Source organism: Gadus macrocephalus, chromosome 15 (assembly GCF_031168955.1).
Source record: "Gadus macrocephalus chromosome 15, ASM3116895v1".
Lineage (NCBI taxonomy): Eukaryota > Metazoa > Chordata > Actinopteri > Gadiformes > Gadidae > Gadus > Gadus macrocephalus.
In genome coordinates this window covers 8,247,841-8,264,295 of record NC_082396.1, presented here as the reverse complement: position 1 = coordinate 8,264,295, position 16,455 = coordinate 8,247,841, and the positions used below count along the sequence as shown (strand labels likewise).

At 44.5% G+C, this 16,455-nt stretch overlaps 1 protein-coding gene across 2 annotated transcripts in view; it reads left to right on the top strand.

Annotated features, from left to right (window-relative positions):
• Positions 1–1,261: 1,261 nt before the first annotated feature.
• LOC132472828 (leucine zipper putative tumor suppressor 2 homolog) overlaps positions 1,262–16,455 on the top strand; it is a 51,889-nt gene continuing 36,695 nt past the window's right edge. Inside the window, exon 1 of one of the 2 annotated variants that reach the window (XM_060072621.1) lies at positions 1,262–1,393. The gene's annotated coding sequence lies outside the window, so the exon portion shown is untranslated. Of the gene's footprint in view, positions 1,394–4,336; positions 4,659–16,455 lie in introns of those variants that run through there. The other variant, XM_060072619.1, reaches the window with a different exon arrangement.

Below are 16,455 nucleotides of genomic sequence, written 5' to 3'. Positions count from 1 at the left end.
TATTAATCATCATAATGATAACTGCGACAAAGAAAAAAGCAAAATTTTAATTTTTCAAAGAAAATGTCATTGCTTGCTTGGGGATAAATACGTTGCCAGTAAAAGATTTAAAGTGTATTTAAGTCAATTGGAGTACTATGGGAGCCTCCCCAAATGACAACCCTGATTAACTGTCATCTTTTATATAGTGTATCAAGCAGAGCTACGGCACCAGTAGACCGTTAATCAGAGAACAGACGGCATTATGGGATGCAGCTTGAATCACTTCTTGCCCCAGTTCTCTGCTGCCACCCCGACGAATCAGAATCTATTTTGCGGACAAAGAGTTCAATATTGTATGAGCTGGCGGCCTCACATCAGTAATGGCGATCTGAGAGAACGCGACTCATAACGCTTTGCTGCCTCGCTTTTGATTTAACTTGCACAGAATATGCAAATGACAATCGGCTTCCCCCCCACCCCAGAGTAAAGGCAAGCCCATAGGTCTACTATGAGCTCTGTAATTGGGAACACAACAATGCTGTTAGATCGCCTGATGGACTGTCAACAGCCGAACCAAGAATAAAGCTGTTGTTCAGGAGAGCCTCGTTGCTTTGGATGGTTATTTCCCTCTGGATGCACCTTGTGTCTCATTGTTTATTGAGTGCTACTGTGAAGCTGATTGGTAAATTAGTCACAATATATATTTATATATATACATATGCATAAATTATGAAAAGACATTAAGACAAGTCATTAAAACACACTCTGGAATAAAACATGAATGAGTTTTTTAAATAGTTCATGCAATGGTTTTTTTCGCACGTCTCACAGCCAAAATTGGAGCTGAGCTCAGCCTTTTGATTCCCACCGATGATGCTGACGATGGTCAGAGTTCGGTCGGTCTCGCCCTCATCCAGCCGTGGAGTCGACCACACTTCGACCCCCTGGGGGGGGGGAAGGAGCATCTGAGGTCATATGATCCAGGGTTTAGCCTCCGCAGACAAACTATACTATCAAAGGGGTCGGAGAACAATGAGGCCCCTGCGTCCGCGCCTGCTCAGATATATGTCGGGCCGCGGTATTCCTCGCCAAGCTGGCTCAAATGTACGTCATCATGACGTCTAAGAGCGTCGTTGGATAAGGGCTTTGAGGGGAACCCCCCTAGTCGGGGCCCCTTTCCCCTCGCCGTTCTCACGGTATCAGAGTGACCGGGGGTATGCATACATGCACATGGGTTTCTGGCTGAGGTTGTTATGTGTACATGCTGTGCTGTCATAGTAAAAGCAGGCCAAGAGAAACACATTGTATGTGTGTGTTGGACGACAGACGGTTTGGTTAACATGGCTAACTGGTGGATCAGCACCATAAAGTTGGATTCTCCACATGGCCTTTCTGCCCGTCCTCCCCTATAGTAAGTATAATAACATTGTTGGGTTGTGTTTCAGAATGTGTGATTGGACTCAAGTGTATTCCAAGATAAATAGGATTGTTTTCACAGTGAAATGAGAGGGTCCTTTTGACACAGGTACATACGCTTTATATATTATGACGTGCTTAGCAGTTCACATAGCTCTAGCTGTCTGTCACAGCTCAGTGAAAGCCCCATGATGTGCGAAAACGCACATTCGAACACCCAAGCTATTATTCCCGATCTAACTGTTGTGACACACACCACTCGTTTTGACCGTTATCACTTGAGTGGATAAACATTTTCCGTGGTTGTAAGCCCCATATCTATGGGTTAGTATGAGCAAACTCTACCTAACAGAGGGCCGTTTTCATTGATTCTTCCTGATGATGTCAATACTAGTAAGGCATTGTGCAAACCACAAAGAATTGGCGAATTGCACACACGCCTACATTTACAATTCACTGATGTTTTCATCCACAGCGACTTCCACCTGAGGCCAAAAAACAATTGGAACCAGCAATGAATATTTGAGTTAATACATAAAATGCAGACACTGTTAATGTAGTTGACATTTAGAAGCCAAATTTTGTGCCCCACTGCAAAGATGAACAACGGAAAGAGCACGGAGCATCCACTGTAAAGAGTTTAAGGCCCAATCCCATTTCTACCCCTTACCCCTTCCCCTTACCCCTCCACCTTGTTTTGAAGGGGTAAGGGGAAGGGGGAAGGGGAAGGGGTAAGGGGTAGAAATGGGATTGGGCCTAATGCCCAATCGCATTTCTACCCCTTACCCCTTACCCCTTCCCCTTACCCCTCTCCCTTACCCCTTCAAAACAAGGGAGAAGGGTAAGGGGAAGGGGTAAGGGGTAGAAATGGGATTGGGCCTAAATAGTCTGAGACGAAGGGGGAAGGAGAATGAGAATACTTTTCAGGTCTTCCAAAACATGGGTACTCGTCTCTGGCCCTGCTGGTTGCAGGACTGTTATCCTTTGGAACTTCAATTCCGAGGGGAGGAGATAGATGCTGCAGCTAAGTCCCACAATGCATTGCAGCTAGCTATAGGGTCCTATTAGCATTACAGGCTGATGAAGCTTAGCACTGAAATTAACCAGAGAAAGAGAGTCATAGACCGAGAGAGAGAGAGAGAGAGAGAGAGAGAGAGAGAGAGAGAGAGAGAGAGAGAGAGAGAGAGAGAGAGAGAGAGAGAGAGAGAGAGAGAGATAGAGAGAGCGAGAGAGAGAGATTGACAGGGAGAAAACTAAAGTAAGACAGATGGAGACAGTGGGAGAGTGAGAGAGAGAGAGAGAGAGAGAGAGAGAGAGAGAGAGAGAGAGAGAGAGAGAGAGAGAGAGAGAGAGAGAGAGAGAGAGAGAGAGAGAGAGACTTGATAACCATGATAATTGAGGTTACACAGAAGGAGAAGATCCTGGCTTCAAACTTAGCAAGGCAAGATGGCATACAAAGAGCTTAGTTAGAAATGGCGGGAGGAGAGGGATGGTGTTTTAATGAGAGTTCAGAAATAGAGAGATCAAAGGGAAGATGCAGAGCGGGGGAGAGAGAGCGAGAGACTGAGATGGGGAATTGTTTTGAGAGAGAGAGCGAGAGACTGAGATGGAGAATTGAGAGAGAGAGCGAGAGACTGAGATGGGGAATTGAGAGAGAGAGAGAGAGAGCGAGAGACTGAGATGTCGAATTGTTTTGAAAGAGAGAGCAAGTCTAGGGAGAGATGAGGAAAACGGGGTGAAGAGAGAGAGAGGACGAGGTGTGAGGGTTTAAGTCATTCTTGAACGATGTGGATGTCAAGACTTCAGCCAGATGTCATCGATGACAGGGTAGAATTCTTCTGTAGCACCATGTGGCTTCAGAGGCAGAAGAAGAATGGCGGCTAGCATAGCACAAGTTCTCTGAAGTTTACAGAAAGATATTTACAATGCATAAATGTTTCAACCAATCAAACCAGTTCAACTGTAGAACGCGTTTAAACTAGGCATTGAACTTCTGAAAACCTTTGTGTTGCCTCCAAACAATACGAAAGGATGACATTGCATGCAACACACACCAAATCACCTCTAGGCAGATGTTCAGTTTGACTGGCAGGCTTTTCGACCTCTCTCTTTGGTGGTAATCAATCTGTACCCTCCTCTAACAAATTAGGTCATTCAAATATTCCTCCAGCTCCACTTTCGTGGATGAGTAAGCCGTCGCGGGCAGGTGGTGTCTATTGTGAGCTGGGGAGAAACACAACCAGATTGTGTTTCCTAACGTTGTGAGTGGTCGGGCTGCTGGTCATGTTTGAAGATCAATGGCAGTAGGGCTCGGTCGGTTGACGTTTCCGGGATTTGATTGTCTCACATGATTTAGCTGTTGGTAAAAAACAAATACTGCTTCTCATAGTAGTAATAATTTGAAGCATTGTATTGAAGGTTTGTCTGCTAATAATATATCTTGAACATAAACCATAACAATAATATTGAAATAATGCAGCAGCCAGTTGCCTACATTTAAATAATAGGGTTATTTATTATAAACACATTTTATGAAAGATGATCGTGGTGATTTAAAGCTAAAATAACAGTTTTGTCAGTTTGTCACCCTAAATCAGAAAATATGCCTGATACTTAACCGCTTAAGACCCTACCAAGCTCTGTTGCACTGGGGTCCCATTTGCCTGTCACACGTTCCTCGCCTCAAGTCTTAACCCGTCTAAACTGTATGTTAATTCGAGCTCGTATTAATTTATAAAGCGATTGAGGCAATCATAGGGACTAGGGGCTGGCGGCCGTTAAAGTACCCCTTTCAGAGCCCCCCCCCCCCCCCCCCCCCCCTTCCCACACTCCTCTTAGCCCTGCCTTGCTCGGGTCCTAAACCTTGTCGTTCTGGATCAGCACTCGAGCCCTCCCCACCCACGCCCCCCACCCCGACGAGAGAGCGCAGAGAGCATGAGCCGCTTCACATCCACACATACAAGCTGCTCGTGGTGGCGCACGCAGACCGGGTCTGAGACGAGACATAAGTCATCTTGTTGTAGTGATTGAGGAGATGCCAGCTTGGGGGTTTTAAAGTTTTATTTTAGAGGGTGTTTAGACATGAAGCTACCAGCTCCAAACTTTGAGGTGGCACGCGTCGCAAACGTGGTGAGATTTTATTTTATTGGTTGACTAAAAAAAAAAGTTATAAAAGCGAAGCGACTGGATTAACTGCAGCCGTTTACACTCGTCGGAGGAAAAGTGTTGCGTGTTTGTCTGAAAAGAACGGCGTTTTAAAGGTAAGTCTTATTGCGCGATGTTATAGGGCACAACATAACGGGGCATAATCTTCGAGTTTAATAGCCTACTTCTTGAGTTACTATGTATGTTGGTAGAGTAGGTGTAGGTCTATGGAAAATACGCAAAGTGCTTCCACGTATTTGACCTGCCTTATTGTGATGATATTTCCGTTTTATAAAAGCTCCAAATGATGCTTTTCCCCATCTTGTAAAAACGTATAGTAGCCCTCTGTTTTATATAGTGGTTGATGTGTCCTTTTGAGAATGTAAGGGGAATGTATTCTTTCTCAACCTCAACTATAGAAGCATGTCACTCTGTGTGTGTGTGTGTGTGTGTGTGTGTGTGTGTGTGTGTGTGTGTGTGTGTGTGTGTGTGTGTGTGTGTGTGTGTGTGTGTCATCAACGGAGACTAACGCCAAAATGCATACTCATCTTCCACGTTTGGCAGGACGTTCGGAGCGCTAGTGTGTCTTCCAGCCCGTTTTGTGTGTGTGTGTGTGTGTGTGTGTGTGTGTGTGTGTGTGTGTGTGTGTGTGTGTGTGTGTGTGTGTGTGTGTGTGTGTGTGTGTGTGTGTGTGTGTGTGTACGTTTTGAAAAGGGAAAAGGAGCTCTTGCCACAGTAACGTCACGTGCCGTCTTTGTTTTATGGGATGAAGGCCTACTGTAATATATGGATTTGTTCAGACTGGAGACTGTCGATCTGATTGGGCCGTATATAATCCTAGATGGTAAAGATAAACTGTTGGAGGGAGCGACACACACATGCACACAAGACACTCTCACGTGTGTGCGCACACACACACACACACACACACACACACACACACACACACACACACACACACACACACACACACACACACACACACACACACACACACACACACACACACACACACACACACAGAGACATACATGATATGCATCATGTATATATGTTCTTCAAATTGTTCATGATAAATAATAGAATAGTATAAATGAAATAAGAATATATATAGAACATTGTACAGAACTGCTGCATGCACAGAAAAATCATCAAGGTTAAGTGGGCACATTCTGCTCGTCAAGGTTCATCTGATTGACAGGCTGTCTGTCAGCCGGCTGCTGTGATGCAGCATCCAGGACAGGACAGCTGGAGCAGGTGCGGTGGGTCTGAGAATGACTGGAAGCTGTTAGGATGGGTCCAGAGAGAGACAGGGAGGCTGTTTGATCCAAGCTGCTCTGTCTGGTCTCTGCTGTTATTATACTCTCCCCTATAGATATTAGACCGAGAACGAGACCTCATAAATCCTGAGGCTGCTTTTGGATTGGCTGCAAGGGTTCTAAAAAGAAAACTGTTTCCACTGATGGGAGCAATCAATTCTTAATAATTATAGTAATATATTATAATTATTATATAATTATATTAATGTGGAAACTTAAATATTGCACAGTCTCTCTTGCTTGTTCATTCCTCCCTCATTCCTTGTGTGATGTCATTGTTTGTAGTGGTATGAAGACTTTGTGAACATTCGTAGCTTCACTTTGGTGCTGGGAGGTTCGCCAGCGCTTTGTGATTCTGCCAGGGTCGGTGCCAAAGTATTGCCATTATAAATACTACAGGGGAACAAAAAGGTGAGGAATGCTGCTTCCAACCACAGCGAAGGAGCCCCGCATGTCTCGGGTGATGGGGGTTAGGGGAGCTTTTGTTGGGATGGCTGGAACTGAAGGGGTAGAGAGATGAGGAAGGTGGGGGGGGGGGGATTCAGCCAAGCGAGTACACACATCAAATATCATGGTCAATGCGCTTTTAATAGAACACATGCAGTCACACTGCCTATTTCCTTCGCACACAATAGTAAACGTCAACACGGTTTCCTTTCAGTCGCCGGCAACTATGTATGTGCTTGGAAAGAGCTCTGACCAATCTTCTGCATTTATATCCTTTCAGCTGATTAAATTGTGTGTGTGTTTGTTTGTGTGTGTGTGTGTGTGTGTGTGTGTGTGTGTTTGCTTAAGATAGACTCCCCACTGGCAAGCATTGTGCCAGCGAACTGGAGAGAAGGTGGCAGGATGAGGAAACATCCCTAGAGTCACATGTATATTACATGCACCTGGCCACGTTGGCATGGGTCGGGTCCCTCAAAGCCACAGTCCGTCTTACAAGTGTTGTGTGACCTGAGGCACTTCCCTATCCACACCTTGAGTTTAGGTTCAGCCTTTAGATTTATGTCAAAAGTTGGTTGGCAAACCACCTCAAATCTGGGTGAACGGGACGTCTCACTGTCTTTTGCTTCATCATTGTTTAAACCGATCACATTGCTGGAGGCGGGTATCTTGGAGTGTGTTGTTTGGGAATACAAATGGCCAGCAGCAGTAATCTGTACAAAAAGTGTCGATAAAAGTTTCACATGAACACAGTGTGAGCTGGCCGATGTAGAAATACATTTCCCATCGGAAGGCTTCATTCTCTCTGGCTAATGAGTTTTCTATAGAAGATCGTCTCCGCAACAAAACAGGAAACAGGGCAGTACTCCGCCCCTTGCAGTTTGTGGTTTCCAGCCCAGACTCGGGGCTGCCGCCACCCAGAGAATCTGTTTTAACATACTAGGACTGCTGGGTCTGAGGTAGCATCCAGCCCAATGCTTATGGCATTTACACGATGACCAAGTGGTTGCATCATCGCATCAGTGAGTTGCTGAGTTAAGTATTGTGTGTGTGTGTGTGTGTGCGTGTGTGTGTGTGTGTGTGTGTGTGTGTGTGTGTGTGTGTGTGTGTGTGTGTGTGTGTGTGTGTGTGTGTGTGTGTGTGTGTGTGTGTGAAGCAAATGTGATCACAGTAATAGTTATAGTGTTCATTAGGAGGTTATGTATAGTGTGTGTGTGTGTGTGGGTACGTGCGAATATGAAAGGCATTAATGGACATTTAATCCAATTGATGCACTGAAAGGAGTTGAGTGGATATATTTCCATGGTGCCATGTTCCTGCCCTTATTAACTCAAAGTCATGCGTTATGTTTCAAGATAACGACAACAACATTGCAATCTTTCTTGGTCAAATAATCAAATGCACAAGCTTGCATTTGTATACGGTAAATATAGGAATTGTGTGTGTGCCGGTATGTGTAGCCTTGGTGGGATGTAAGATTCCCCCCGGAGGTGCTTGCTGTCAAACTAGTGAACAAACAGACAAGCCAAACCCAGACACACACACACACACACACACACACACACACACACACACACACACACACACACACACACACACACACACACACACACACACACACACACACACACACACACACACACAGTGTTAAATTAAGTCTCCCTGGTCTGGAGCGACTCTATTCGTCTTCATTTAAAGTCTCCTTTTGAGGAAGGAGAGCGCTACAACGGGAGGTGTTATAGCGATTCTACAACAACGTAACTCATCAAACATTTACATATCCTACGCCCTATTGCCACATATAACATCAGTGATTGTCTAGAAAGTATGAAGGTTGGGATGGGTCGGCTCATTAACCATCAAGATGGCCCTTTAATTACCCTGAAGCTGCTAATTTGTCCCATTCGGGCCCGATTCTACATTGCTCCTTTATCGTTGTACTGCTGGTGCCCGGCGCTTAAGGGATCGAGGAAAAAGTGTTGGTATCCATCCAGCCAGAGAGAGAGAGAGAGAGTGAATAGATTTAACGGAAGACAGACCCCTGCAGGTTACAGTTCCACCTTAGTGCGCTCCAGAGATGTGGCCTCCATCACAGACCAACTGGCCAGCAATCCTCTGTCTCTCTCTGTCTCTGTCTCTCTCTGTCTCTCTCTCTCTCCCTCTCTCTCTCTCTCTCTCTCTCTCTCTCTCTCTCTCTCTCTCTCTCTCTCTCTCTCTCCCTCTCCCTCTCCCTCTCCCTCCCTCTCCCTCTCCCTCTCCCTCTCTCTCTCTCTCCTCGCTGGCAGCACTGATGCAGCCCCACTGCCCATCTCCCGTCTGCTATCGACGACCTCTAATGAGAAATAGTTTAAGTATTAAACCTTTACGATGCCCTCAAACCAGCGTCGCCCGGATATTGTCTATTCGCAATCGAGCTGAGCTGAATACAGACCAATTTATTTCCCTTTGTTGGAATAAAAAGAGTGCTGTAAAGAGTTCTTGCTGTAGTCTTTCACAGTATTTATTTTGGAAATGGAAGGATTGACTGGGTTAATTATATCCCTAAATTATATAAGCATGTTGACCAAGTTGCATACTGCTGTGTCATGAGAGGAGACCCATTAGTGGTCAACTAAGTGACAACACAACTAAAAACATATCGAATAGTGATGTTAGGATGCAAAAATCAGCTGAGATGATTCCTAAGTAAGAAAAACACACTTAAAATACGATAAAGTTGGTAATGTTTGGCATCCCAGCTATGCTGGGATGCCAAACATTATGAGGCCTGGTGATTATCAGTCAGACAGCATCCTTTTGATTAGTAGCGGCTGACTGGCAGATGTGCTACAGTAAATGGATCATGCACAGTAGATGCGATTTGAAATCCTGGCCTATTTATATTCCTACGTCCCCATATCTCTCCAACGGGATTCATCTCCTGTTGAACGTATTATGTGCTCTCTAAACCCACTGCTGAATTGAGGCTGGCATTAAGTCACTGGAGCTGGGTTTTGGGATTCACTTGTTTGGATGTTCTCTGAGAGGATCCAAGTTTAATTATGCATCAGAGTTTTTTTTCACAAGGATTATTTTCAGGGCAAGGCTAAATTTAGAAAAACATCACATCACAATTTTGGTCATGGAACTGCTCTGAGGTCAGTCTTTTAACAGAGATAGAGTAGACAAGAGGGTTAACTACCGTCTCGATTATGTTTCATTTGTACAAAAAGACAGAAAACGATGTGTCATGAAACACTTACATCACTCTAACGCAGGTCAACTCTGCACTTTGGCTACCCTTTCTTGAACTAACAATTAGGTCTGGGGTGTGGGCCATAATTTTCACCATTATCGTCACAATTACTGCAGTTAGACATTCAGCCAAGGGGTGTAGCCCCTGCAGTGGTAGATGGTGGCCCAGCCCTACTATCCCCTACAACTGCTTCCCTCAAGGTGCCTCCCGCCCCTTTTTTTCATTGGACAGGACATAACATACGGAGCATTGATTTCCCATATGCATATGCATTTGGCAAAATACTACATTGTATTAAAAAGCATATTTGTGGCAAAGGAATTATTTATTAAAAAAGGGGCATAAATACACAAGAGAAAGCTAGCAATATTTTCCTCAAACTTTTGTTATTCCCAACTGCAGACTTGAAATTGATTTATTCTTTGAGGAATTTTGTGGCCAGCTGTTGTGGTCCCTTCAGTATAGATAGTGTGTGCTCATCAAAATGTTATTTTCCTGTTCTTTCAACACGATATTGATATCAAAACAGGGTATAATGCTTCAGTGCGAGAGGTCAAACATTCTGGTTAGTACTTACAATGATGAACACAAATTTTACTGCACAGAAGGAGTCTGTTGTTTACTAACTACATTTTCCCAGCATTCGTCAAAGTCAAATGTAAGACTTGCCGCCCAGTGAGGCTATATATATAAAAGTAAAAAGTGAACTGGGTTCACCCATAGTTTTTGCTGTCTTGGTTCCCTGTCTGGAAACAAATCGATGTTTGTTAGACTGTGAGCTGGGCTACAGCTAGCATGTGATGAATAGACCTTCTGATGTACATCTCAGCCCCTTGTGTGTTGCCAAAGTAATCAATTACCCATGGGAAAAATGAATGACGGTGCATGATATATAATTTGTGGTTTTATAGCTTAACAGTTTTAAGTGTAAAATGTATTTATGCAAAAAAAAAAAAAATTGGAAGGCCTGCTATAATTTCTCTGATGGATACTCGTATGTAATTCCCATTTATTTACCCATAGGGATTTTAACCTTTTCAGCATGGTTTCACGTACGCGGTCTGTTAAAGTTAAACCACCTCAGGATCAAATGTTCTGCTCCCTGCACTCCAAGGTGTGACTAGAGTGCACACAACCTCTCTGAAATGACAGAGCACCACCGCGTCACTGTTAGCTTAGCCCTTAGCCTCTCATTAGCTCTCCCTGGACCACAGGGCCTACCTCGCTCCAACCACAGTCTTTACATCCTAGGTGAACTGGCAGGCCTACTCTCCTTTAAGCCTTCAAGTACCTGCAATCTATTTTTAGCAGTCAGGGATGTCAAGGAAGATAGTGTGATATTGTGAGTCCCTTAGTTTTGTCCATCCAGAAACCTATCTTTGGGGTGGGGTTGGTTAACTCAGAACTGCGTTGGGAAAAACAACCCCGTCAAGGGGCCAGAACAACAGAGGCAGTCGAGGTGAACTGGAGTGTTTCTCACTGTAAATGGACCGCGGCTGAATTGGATCATTGTTGAAAGCGGATAGCAGTGAGGGAAGGCCCAGATTGGGACATAAAAGCTTTTCACTGCAGGCTCGTAACGGGAGTCAGAATCAATGTGTTGTAAAGTGATTCAAGTGTATAATGGACATTAGCGGGCAGGGAACCGGCATGGATGCCATTACGGGTCTGGTACTACCATACTACTCCTTAAAGTGTAAGTGATGACCATTTCCTTTCCCCGCATCATCAGCATGTCAATCATGAGGATGGGTGTTTCTACCACAGATACTTTTTTTTCTCAGATTCTCATTGTAAAACACAGGGAAAAAAATGGATGACACACAAATCACAACAAAATCCTTATTATTGCTTACGGTATAACAAAAATGTTATTGGATTTTGATATGACAAACGATTATACAGACGTATGTATTTTCCATCTCTTTAATCTATAATATATTCCTTAGTTCCATGCTTTTATGATACTGTAACAACATGCAGTTTTCACCCATTTCTTTGCTGAAATGAAATAGTGTAAGCCATAAAGTTATTCTGACTGCAGTATGGTAAAACAGGGTAGTATGTGTGTGCATGTGTGTGTGTGTCTGTGCGTGTACGATTTAACGGTTCGGCCCTTTTTAATGCACCCATCCATCTTTTCGGGGTGGAAGCTGTGAGGCCCTCTCTCTCTCTCTCTCTCTCTCTCTCTCTCTCTCTCTCTCTCTCTCTCTCTCTCTCTCTCTCTCTCTCTCTCTCTCTCTCTCTCTCTCTCTCTCTCTCTCTCTCTCTCTCTCTCTCTCTCTCTCTCTCTCTCTCTCTCTCTCTCTCTCTCTCTCTCTCAGAGAAAGTGTCCTCTTGTGTCACCTGACTGTTGCTGACGTATGAGGGTCAGTGGGGAGTAAGTGCTGAGACAGCATACAACACACACATACATACACACACACTCACGCACGCACCTATGCACGCGCAAGTACGCACCCACATTCACATGCAACTGTAGCTCACACACATACCATGTGCACATGTATACACACACACACACACACGCACACACGCACGCGCGCGCGCACCCTCGCACTCACATGCATTAACTCAGACACACACACACACACACACACACACACACACACACACACACACACACACACACACACACACACACACACACACACACACACACACACACACAGGATCTCGGTGTTGATGGATGAGGGCAGCATTAGGCCCAGTCAGTAGGCTCATTGGCTGTCCGGCGGATGGATGTTATGAAGGTATTCGACGGCCCTCCACCCCAGCAGGTCTCCCAGGGGGAGGCTTCTAGCGGGCAGGGCTGACAGCGCAGAGGCTGAAAACCCCCTGGGACGCAAAGTTAGCAGTCAAATACTCGGACAACATCTTTATTATTTGTAGTTGAAAAAAATCCAATTTGTTTCAACAACTTTTTAACTCAATATTAATGGAAAGAGTGAACGCCATTCCGAAGCTCAGGGAGTTTAGTGTCGCCTCTGGCCAGCTGGTTGGAATGAAAGCAGACATGAAAACATTTATTGTTGCATTTCTATGGTAACAGAAAACACTGTCTTCAGAACGATGGAGCCGTCGAAAATAAGTTTGATTTGTGCCATCGATGGGAAAGTTCCACATTAATCCAGTGAGAACTATATTTTTTGGGGGGGATTTTTGTTTTATCATGAAAGGTTAGCTGCTTGTAGAGCTGCCCGTCAAATACACATTTTGACAGTTAGAAGCTCAATGAAAAGTATAATTTCCCACGAATATTAGCTTGCTCTGGGCATGTAACACAGAATGAGTTTGTTTCAAAACAATGAAACAGTTTGGACATGGACTGATTTATGAATTAGATTTGTCCACACCATCTTGGCTGGTTCATGTGTGTGTGTGTGTGTGTGTGTGTGTGTGTGTGTGTGTGTGTGTGTGTGTGTGTGTGTGTGTGTGTGTGTGTGTGTGTGTGTGTGTGTGTGTGTGTGTGTGTGAACCCGGTGCCGTCCGAGCCAGGCCCTAGACCTTGTGTAGGATATTGCTGCCAGATGACCCCTAGCAGAGTGCAGCCTCCGGGCCCCCCCACCCCCTCTTGTCTGGTTCGTCAGCTGACTGCCACGGCTTGGTACTGGGGGCCCTGTCTCATTAAACCACGAGGATGGGGGTGGGGATGGTGGTGGGGGGGGTGTGATGGTCAAGCTTTGACCATGAGATAGAGCTGTGTTTGGGCAGCCTGGACGGTGAGGTGACGACGTCCCAGGGTTGGACTCCCTGTGCGTGCCTCCGGCCGTGGGATCTCTGTTGACGGGGAAGTAGGAATGAAAACCAAGACAATGGAGGACCGAGCTTTTTGTTTTTGAAATGGTGGACAGATGTTGTTGTTACCCCAACACCCCATTAACTTTTTCTGTAGCCTTTCTCTCCGTATTTCTTTCTTTCTTTCTTTCTCTCCGTATTTCTTTCTTTCTTTCTTTCTTTCTTTCTTTCTTTCTTTCTTTCTTTCTTTCTTTCTTTCTTTCTTTCTTTCACTCTTTCTTTCACTCTTTCTTTCACTCTTTCTTTCAGTCTTTCTTTCTCTCTCTCTAGTTATCTGCACACATAAATAATCGACAAAATCATTCACATGTCAAACACATGTTGGGCCCTGATGTTCCCACCAAAATTCCTTGGGGGATTTTGGATTTCTGGGATTCTTTCCCAGCAATGAACTTGGTTACCCCCCCCCCCCCCCCCCCTGCTGAGGAGAAAAACATCAAGCATATTAACAAGTTTTGAAGTGCGGATGACACTGGTGTGTGTGTGTGTGTGTGTGTGTGTGTGTGTGTGTGTGTGTGTGTGTGTGTGTGTGTGTGTGTGTGTGTGTGTGTGTGTGTGTGTGTGTGTGTGTGAGTTTGTGTGCATACATGTAGGATTTAACCGTGTGTGTGTGTGTGTGTTTGTGTGACGCACACTTTTCAGTGTGTGTGCACGCTTGTCAAAGCGTGTCTGCTTTCTCTCTTCCTGTGTGAGGCCGAGATCATCTTCTTTGGAAAGCAGTCTTTCTTCCCGTGTGAAGCAGAGGTCAGCCATCTTTGGAAAGTATTTTTTTTCCTGTAACGAATTCACAGTGCCTGGTTAGAGTGGAGGCCGTGCGCAGACGTTGTTGTCTGCTCTCAGTGTCTGTCGGTTTCTCTGTGTCGGCTCGCTAACACTCAAAGCAGAATTGGTTACGGTGGATTGTAGCCCTCTGCTGAATGGGAGGATTCTGGGAGAAGAGGTGGGATTGTCGAGGGATTTATATTTAGGTGTGTGTGTGCTTGTCAAAGGTGTGTGTGTGTGTGTGTGTGTGTGTGTGTGTGTGTGTGTGTGTGTGTGTGTGTGTGTGTGTGTGTGTGTGTGTGTGTGTGTGTGTGTGTGTGTGTGTGTGTGTGTGTGTGTGTCTGAAGGGTCACAACCCATGCATGATATCATGTGTGTTTATGTATTGTATTGAATTGTAAATCACTGCATCTCATGGTGAGCCCCAGTATAACTGTCAGCCATATTTGATCACTCATTCCTTCTCAACCTTCATGTGAAGGTCAAAGGCCAAGCTGGACGAATCATAAAGCAGACATATTTCTCTTAATAAAATGCTGCTTGGTTGGCTTCTCTTCTGCTTATGGGTGGTGGTGGTGGTGGTGGTGGTGGTGGTGGTGGTGGTGGGGGTGGTGGTGGTGGTGGTGGGGGTGCGGGCCCCTTGCCCAGACTAGACGCTGGACAGAAGTAGGTCAAAGTGTATTGGAGCGAAGTGTCTGAGCGGGGGTTTAGGGGCGTAGTGGTGGTGGTGGGGTTGTGGTTGGGGGTGAAGGAGGTAGCTCTTTGAAAACAGTAACCTTGTGTTCTGTCTGAAGGATCTGCCAAGCATTCATCCAGGAATGGTTGGTTTTTTTTTTTCCATTACGTCTATTTCTTTGACTGACAAGGAAGTCCTGTTCCCTTGGGACACATTATCCTAATCCTTAGGAATCAAAATAAACACATAGTAATATTCTTCAAAAAAAAACTGTGTTCAGTAAAAGTCAGATTGACAGCTAAGGAGTGATTTAGGAGAGAAATATGATGGTTGAACGAATCCCCCATAAGGGTGTATACCGCAGAGCAAAGCAAAACAGGATGGCTCTGTGACTCGTAAGTAATCCAAGGTTTCGGAGAACAATGGGAATCAGAATCACTGTGCAGACAAGCCGCTTCTGACATCTGTTTGCTGCACAGAAAATACTTGCTAAAAGAAAGAAAATAACATTGGCATTTCTTGGTTCATTTGTGGAGGATGTTGATGATGTATTTTATTTCCCCAAAACACAGCTGAGTTTGTTGTGTTTTATTGAATAGATCATGTTCATTCAGCATTACTAAATGCAAAACAACCACAATACATTCAGAATATATCTCTCTGTATCATTCTTGGCCTTTACATGTTGGTTTTAAATTATTGGAAATCTCTTTATTGTTGATAGGTAGAAATTAGGGCTGGGCGATAATCGAATTTTGATCACGATTTCGATTTTAGCTTAAAACGATCACAAAATTAACATGATAAAGTTTTTTTTTTTAATGCTTTTTAATATTTACAGAAAGGGCAGAACAGCTGGATACCTATCTGCATATTCTTTTAGAATGGAACATTTTCGTTTTGACCATTTTGTGTATTTCTTTAAGGCGAAATTTAAAAGTTCCCATGCAGTTGCAAAGTTTTTTTTGGGAGAGATGCTGAATAAATACAACATGTTTTCAAACTCAAAAGGAATCGTTTGAATAATCGTGATTTCAATAATGACTAAAATTATCGTGATTATGATTTTTCCCATAATCGAGCAGCCCTAGTTGAATTGTCAGAGTTTGAGACCAACTCACTTTGGTTGGCTTGACTCATTTACCCATAGTTACTGTGGTGTAAATGATGGCACCTTTTCCCATCTTGGATGAAGCAATTATTTAATCTTATCGTTCTCCCCTGTCTAAAGTTAAAAGCAGGCTAACAGAATGGACTGGTGTATTTGGAGGGGCAGGCGGGCGTCTAAAAATGAAAGAGAGTGGGGGTATGTTAAGACGGGGTTCAGCCTTGAGGGGTGATGGGTCGGGTGGGGTTGAAGGGGATTTAAGGGGGTCAAGTCTGGGGAAATATAGTGCCTAGGGGGTCCTCTACCACAACTACTGACAGAGGAGGGTTGTGTGTGTGTGTGTGTGTGTGTGTGTGTGTGTGTGTGTGTGTGTGTGTGTGTGTGTGTGTGTGTGTGTGTGTGATGTGTGTGTGTGTATGTGTGTGTGTGTGTGTGTGTGTGTGTGTGTGTGTGTGTGTGTGTGTGTGTGTGTGTGTGTGTGTGTGTGTGTGTGTGTGTGTGTGTGTGTGTGTGTGTGTGATGTGTGTCTGTGTATGTGTGAATTTGACCGCATACTACATCTGTAAATTAC